We start from the raw sequence: 7,761 nt of genomic DNA, 5'->3' as shown, positions 1-7,761 counted from the left end.
GGATGTGAAGAATTTAGATATCACAAAGGAACACAAACAAGAGATAGTATAAAGATGATCAGTTTGAAGGAAAGAAAAAGTTAAAGAAAGACACAGAAGAGTAACTCAGGCAGGCAGGAGGTGCATATGAAACTGGTGTTCTAGAAATGTAGAAATAGCATGACTTTAATCCATAGCAAAGAAGTCACAAAGATGATAAAGATAAGAAAGATGTTGCTATGTGTGAAGGTTGGACAGAAAAATATCTTTGAAGAAAAGTAATTCTAGAGTCATTATGTTATACAGGCATAAGATAGAAAGTTGCATACTCTAGTAATGAGTGCAGGAAATAGAAAGGAAGAAGGTAACTGTTTCTCAGCAAGGAGAGAGAAGTCAGAAGTAAAGGGTGGAAGTAGAGGAGCTGGCTAAAATTGTCCATAGATTTGACAGGATCCATGGAAAACAATGAAACAGGACAAAGATGAACCTCAGATGGAAAAGAAGTAGAGAAAAGGGGACCAATCACATGATGCATAATGGTGGTAACATAAAGTTTGAAAAAAACATCGACAGTGAACTTGTTGTCATTCTGTGATTTACTACAGCTTTATAAGATCTTGGTACTTTAATATTTTTATGATATTTATAGCACTTCACAACGTGAGACCTGTCACATGCTCGGCATTAATTCTTTCTTCTAAGTGAGCTAAGAGGATGACCAGTGAATCTTAGCTCCATGATGATATAAGGTATATCTGGTTGCCATTGACACAGTTTGAGAAAATAGCTGAAGGAAAATGTCTGGGCGTCAGAACCTTTCTGTTTCTTAACATTTGAATTTTATTCATTTTTTCATTCATTTATTGAGTGAAATAGTATAAAAAAAATTTGTTGGTAAAAAAATGAACTTCTAAATAGTTCGATGGAACAAGATAGTAATAAGAACAAAAGTAATAGGATATTAAATATACAAAGACTGTAGATCTAATGATTAGGAAATTAATAAAGTATTGGGAAAATATGTCTGACACAGAGATATGACCGAGAAAAGAATGAGCCTATTATCATGTGGTAGTGCTCACATGGCTTACTGTGAAAAGACAATGTATTGCTTTCCTACTGATGGAAAACTACAACGTTAAGACAATTATGATATATAAGGATGGAAAGTACATATAAGCACATGTAGTGATTGGTGTTTGTTCAAGCCTTGTAGTTTGCACAATAAATTTCATGCCTCTTAGCAGTGCAAAGAGGTAAGTAACATTTCTTGTCTTTCCTCAACCTATGAACTAATCTTCTGTGTAACACCTTATCAAAAGGTTTCTGAAAAGTATAGTACATTAAGTCCACACTCTTTTTGTCATTTTGGAAAGAAGAGTCACTTTCAATAAAAAATAACAGATCAGGAAGTTAAAATATTACTTTGTTGAATACTTATTGTTTTATATATACACGTGTTAAAATTTAAGTTTGGTGAATCCCTAATGGCTTTTATCTCTCTCTCTCTCTCTGTGTATATATATATGTATGTGTGTTTTATTGAATGATTTTATAAAGCTTTTTTTTCTCAGATTATCTAAAATATATTCCACTATGGATATAATGCCATGTAAATTACAGAATAACTCCTTTAATATAACATTTCTAAAAATTTGCTTTCTTCAACCCTGAGACACCATTCCACTGTCTGTTGAACCGTCAAAAATGAATATAAGAAGGGAGTTCCATATCTGGTTTTTGACTTATAAAACCATGAGGAAAATATTTTCTGACAATCGTGCTTTATCTGTTATCTGTATTCTCGTCTATTTACCACCAGTTGATTAATATCTACATGATTCTGGTCAGTTGTAATACTTCCAATGGAATGATTAGAATCATGAATATTGCTTAAATCTTTCTTTGAACAAGAGCTATCTCAGAGCCCTTAACAAAAATCTTACCATCAGTATCCTTTCTGGGACAAGTCCCAATTTTAATATTTTTCTTTTAACACAATGAAAATATTGCTGTTAGTACAAACATTTCCTCAGTTTGAATTTCCTTTTTATTTTAAAATCAAAACTACAACTTTCCCACAATTCTTTGAACCTTCCAGCTTATCAGTTGGCTTAAACCTTTTAACCTTGTGATATTCATATTAATTCAGCTAGGCTTGACTTTCCATGTTATCCCTTTCTATTTTAGAAGTATATATATATATTCTGAATTAAAAACAATTTACAAAAATTTAAATATTCCCCACATTATGTTTTAACTCATTTTCCCTATTTGCCATTGATAATTTTTGTTTCACAGTCTTAAAATTGGTTTTCAGAAAAGTATGAACAAACATTTTATTTCTTTTCATCTCACAAGTTATCAGATATAATCAACTGATTGTAAAGTCATTCCTCAATGTTCTTCTGTAACTGTATCCACAGTGGTTAACATTAAATTTAAAATATCAAATTCACTTGTCGATTCTCTTACTCTCCTAAACTGCTTCAATAAATCTACCTTCCTGAAAAATTTACTTCATACAATACAAAAAATGTGTTCAAAATTAGAGATTCTCACAATTATTGCATTACAATCTTATTAGTAACAGTCCTTATTTCATTACACAATTTCTTATCGACCTCATTTGTCTGATCAGGAAGATTGTAGCTGAATAAAAACATAAACTGAAACCTTTTTGCTCTTGAAAACCCTCATATTAACCAATTTAAATTTTCAACCTCTTGGCATCTTTTCGTCTTCATTCCCAACAGACTTTCTTAAAATGTTTATAATTACTAAATCACGTGTAACCTATAATTTCAGAACAACTCGTGCTATCAGTGTTCAAATCTAACAAATTTTAATTATTCATATTATATCAGTCTTCCACTTCATCCATGAATTCACTTGTTCGGCTCATAATACTGACTAAAATGATAGTAAAATAATTTTAAAAGTTGCAAGCTGTTATATTTACCTTTGAATTCGACAGACTTATTTTCAAGTTTGTTAATGGCATGTTATTTGAAAGTTGCAAATATATACACACACAAAGTAATTGATAATTTTAGAATAATTCTACATTAAATTAAGAGGGTACAAAATAAATTATATGTTTATATAGAACAGTAAGAATATCACTAGTTTTATTTCATTTCAATCTTAAACTCCTTTGTAATTCATTTTTATATTTAGACTGATGATTATTCCCGAACAGGTACATATTTATTTCTCTTTCTTCAGCTTTGAAGGAGTTTTCTGATTTTTAGGTAGCTTTTTTATTTGTTTATTTTTTTATTAAATAGTCTGCACACAAGAAAATCCTAGTTTTTAACTTAAGTTTTAACTTAAGATTCTTAATTTGTTTCCTGTACAATGAAATTTCAGAAAAGTGAAAAATAAAATCCATATTTTATTTTTCATCAAATCGTCCATTTCCCGCTCAAGCTTTTGTAAATTGTAAGGTTATATTGTTAATGAAGTTCGAATATTGAAGTGTGCATATTTCTCTGTTCATGAGATTTGACTTGAAGTAACAATTATTTGCTAAATTTCACGCAAAGCTACTCGAGGACTATCTGCTATAGCCATCCTTAATTTTGAAGTGATAGACTAGTGGGAAGGCAGCTAGTTAATTAACGCCATCTACAACCAACTCGCGGACTATTCTTTACCAACGAATAGTGGGATTGACCATGATATAATAACTTCTTAATGGCTGAAAAGGTAAGCCTATTTGGTGATGGAATTCGATCCCGATATTTAGTGATTGTAAGTAAAATGACTTAACCACCATGACAACAATCTTCTAATATCTAAATTATCTATCTATTTTTAAACTATTTGTTATCGATTGGATCTTCATAGTGATGGTCTAAAATGCATTTGCTGTTACATTCAGGATTCAGCAACAAAAACATAATGTATTCACAGCAACAAAAGTTAAAAATACTTTCAACACAATTAATAAACAAATGTGTCGCCAAGACATCAAACCAAAATTAATAAATAATTTACAATAAATATGAATAGCATCAGGAAAAGAACCAGAATGAAAAATTCTAATTCAAAAAATAAATAATTAAATAAATAAAAAATATAGAAACAGAAAACTGAAACAATAATTTTCAGTATCCATAGATATCTATCTTGTGATTCTCTCTTGATGATGCTTCTAGCAGGGTATTTATTCACAAAGTAGGTCACGAAAGTACGACCTCATGGGGAAGCCTGTCCTGGCCAGGTGGGTTAAGGCGTTCGACTCTCCATCGCATGTTTGGTAAAAAAGTAGCCCAAGAGTTGGCGGTGGGTGGTGATGACTAGTTGCCTTTCCTTAGTCTTACACTGCTAAATTAGGGACGGCTAGCGTAGATAGCCCTCGTGTAGCTTTGTGCGAAATTCAAAAAACAAACAAACAATCTCATGTGATCATAAATTTACATATTGTGCTACGTTAATACTATCTGTATTTCACTATTAGGGAAGCTGGTGTCAGATTCATCATACACACACATGTATATTTATTAAAATACAAATGATTATTTAGAAAGTGAGTTAGTGCTCTAATGCCACTAAAAAATTCATTTATAAGATAAGCGATATAGAAAATGTAAATGAATGGTAAAAACAACCATAATAATAAAAAAGTAGAATTTGCTATCTCAAACTCCTTCCTCTTTGAAAAATAAAGTGATTAGATTAATCACTTCGTACAAGGTATTCCGGTTTTTTGTATCCTTACTTTTAACTTCCTCTTTATAATGATATCATGAATTGTTTACAGCGGTAAGTTCAGATACCTCATAAGAAAAATACAATTCACGTCTATTAACCTTCTGCTAGATTTTCTGTAGCTTCTGACTCTGGTTCATTTCACTGAAAGTTTGAAACTTTGAAGACCAGATAATTATGATAATTAAGTCTTCGAAGTAGTCGTAATGTCCTTTGAGGAGGAGATAGAGGTAGGTCTTCAGCAGATCTGTTGAAGAAGGAGAGTGGACACACCAAGAGATGTGTGGGAACGATTGTCAAGACTTCTATAGTTGACATTTTCATTTTGCTGCAACTGCCTATCTTCTTCAGTGTCGTGAAAATTGTCATTATGGAAATATATATATCTTTATATTAGAAATAAGAAATCTTCCTATAACAGCACCTGATCTAGAATCTTCCGATTCTAGTACTTCATAATTTCAAAAGGCCCATTCCATTTCGAGCAAACTTTGCAGTAAAGTTATTTACTGCAGATGTTAAAGGATTCGTTACTAATAATATTAAATCGTTTATTTTAAATGTGTCTAGTTGTCTCTTATGGTTGCAGGATTGTTGTTGTTGCTTCTGAGCCTTTTCAACATTGGATCCTGCCTTATGTATGATATCATGTAATTGTTCTGTTCGTTTATCAGTTATTAGAGGTGATGTTCGGTATTTCGTCAGTAGATCTTAAGGAAGGAAGATCTCACATCCCATGTTAAGTGTTGCTGATGTTTAACCTGTAGATTCATGAACAGAAGTTTTAATGACTAGAGAAAATTCAGATAAATGATTTTACCAAGTTCGTTAATATTTTCAATATAAATAGATATATTTCTATAAATATTTTTTTACTCTCTCAGTAATGTTAGACTGAGGATGTATGAAGTTGTGAAGATGCATTTATATATGTATAAACGGCTGGTATGGATAGAGAAAGCTCTATGTAGAGGAGCAAACAAGGTCGAAATGTTGTTTCCTCCTCTACATAGTGCTTTCTCTACCCATATCAACCGTTTTTACATGTATATTTTTCTTTACAAGTGGGTCTTCTCGTCATCACGAAAGATGCATTTAATTTTCATAGCTTTCCACCCATCAAATAAAACACAAATGATCAGATAAAAGAGTCATAGAAATACTTTACCTACCTAGGTATTCATTAACTAGATTTTACGAATAATCTTCATAGTTATTTGTTTGAAAAGATATAATTCGACCCATTTACCGAAATAATCTATCACAACCAAAAAATAACTATTTATCGTCCTAGACTTAGGATGAGGTCCCATTATGCCTACTCCAATTATCTCACGAGGTTCTATTAGTTTAGTGTTTTGCATAAATCCACGTGGCTGCTTCTCGTCTCAAGTAGTGATTTGACAAACATGGCATGATAACACAAAATTGTTAATATCCTTTCTTATATCAGGTCAATAATCATATCTGGATACTTTACCTATTGTTTTTCAGACACTCAGATGAGCAGTGGTAGAATTGTCATGCAGTTTGATAAAAATTACCGGTCTTAATGTTTCGGAATAACTGGTCTGAATTCACCATTGCTAGCAATCCCTTTTGTATAACAAAGAACATTGTCATTGAAGACATAGTTTTTGGATATACTTAGGATTTCTGCAATTATAGTAGAATCGTTTGTTTTATAGTCTTATACAGCTGGGTGATAATTCTTTATGTATTTGTATGTTTGTTGCTCCAATATTTCTGGTCGCGATCCTGTACATTTGGGTCACAATGTGTGTTTGTGTTTCTTGTTCCAGTGCTGTTGATCACAATCCTGTATGAGAGTGTGATATACCACCAAAAACGGTAGCTGAAACTTTGGTAGCCCTGTACAAAGCACATCATACTAACTTCACATATTCGATGGGTATATTCTTTGCGCGAGGTTTCTCTAAACGGAAAATCGGCGAGGAGCCGGGGCGGTCCCGAGGGCTCTACATAGTACTTATTTTTTGTTTGGGTTGAGAGGCGTAACGAAGGCCGTCCAGTCGAAACTGCTCTGAAGGAGCAACCATTTCTACACGTTCTGATGTATTTTTATTGTTTGGGTGCATATGCTAGAAAGTCAAAATATACATCCATTATCTGTGTACGCCGGACAGTCTTTGCCACAACCCAACCTCCCGTAGAAAATGGACTCTAAACCTAGGGAACAAGCATTTGTGAAAAGTTAAGGTTTGTTTCGTTTTGCTAATAAACATCAATTCAATAAGACAAGTTAAACCCAAATATTTGACTGGGACAATACATTGGACTAAAATGGTATTCGTAACTAATAGTTTTGCTTCAAAATATCCACCTTTGACAGTTTATTATTCTACTGCACGTCACATGTTACCTATATTTCAAGAATTTAGTTGAAGACGTCTTGTTGGATCATTTCTCTTGATATATTTTCATTTATAACTGTATAATCCGACCCAATATAAATAAACCTACTACTTTCATACCATTAATTTTCAGAGTTAGATGTGCCAGATGTATTTTAGTTAAATAGTTAATTGGGGGTTTTACTTTGAAGGTACTCAAAACCTCTTTCTTTGATCTTCTTCCCCGACCACTGTTTATGGTTTCTTTGTTCTCTATTTACACATTTTATATTCTTGGGACAATGCTCAGATAAATGCCCTATTTGATTATAGATATAGCATCGCACAGATCTGTTTTATCGTTTTTATTTGTTTTTGAATTTCGCACAAAGTTACTTGAGGGCTATCTGTGCTAGCCGTCCCTAATTTAGCAGTGTAAGACTAGAGGGAAGGCAGCTAGTCATCACCACCCACCGCCAACTCTTGGGCTACTCTTTTACCAACGAATAGTGTGATTGACCGTCACATTATAACGCCCCCACGGCTGAAAGGGCGAGCATGTTTGGCGCGACGGGGACGCGAACTCGCGACCCTCAGATTACGAGTCGCACGCCTTAACATGCTTGGCCATGCCGAGCCACACTCAGTTTTAATTATTTCGTTATTAAAAGTTTATTGTTTCGGCGAAGTTCGCATCCTTTTACAACTATTA

This window comes from Tachypleus tridentatus, chromosome 6 (genome assembly GCF_004210375.1).
Source record: "Tachypleus tridentatus isolate NWPU-2018 chromosome 6, ASM421037v1, whole genome shotgun sequence".
Classification (NCBI taxonomy): domain Eukaryota; kingdom Metazoa; phylum Arthropoda; class Merostomata; order Xiphosura; family Limulidae; genus Tachypleus; species Tachypleus tridentatus.
The sequence above is the reverse complement of the archived record's forward strand: the minus strand, read 5'-3'. Positions refer to the sequence as shown.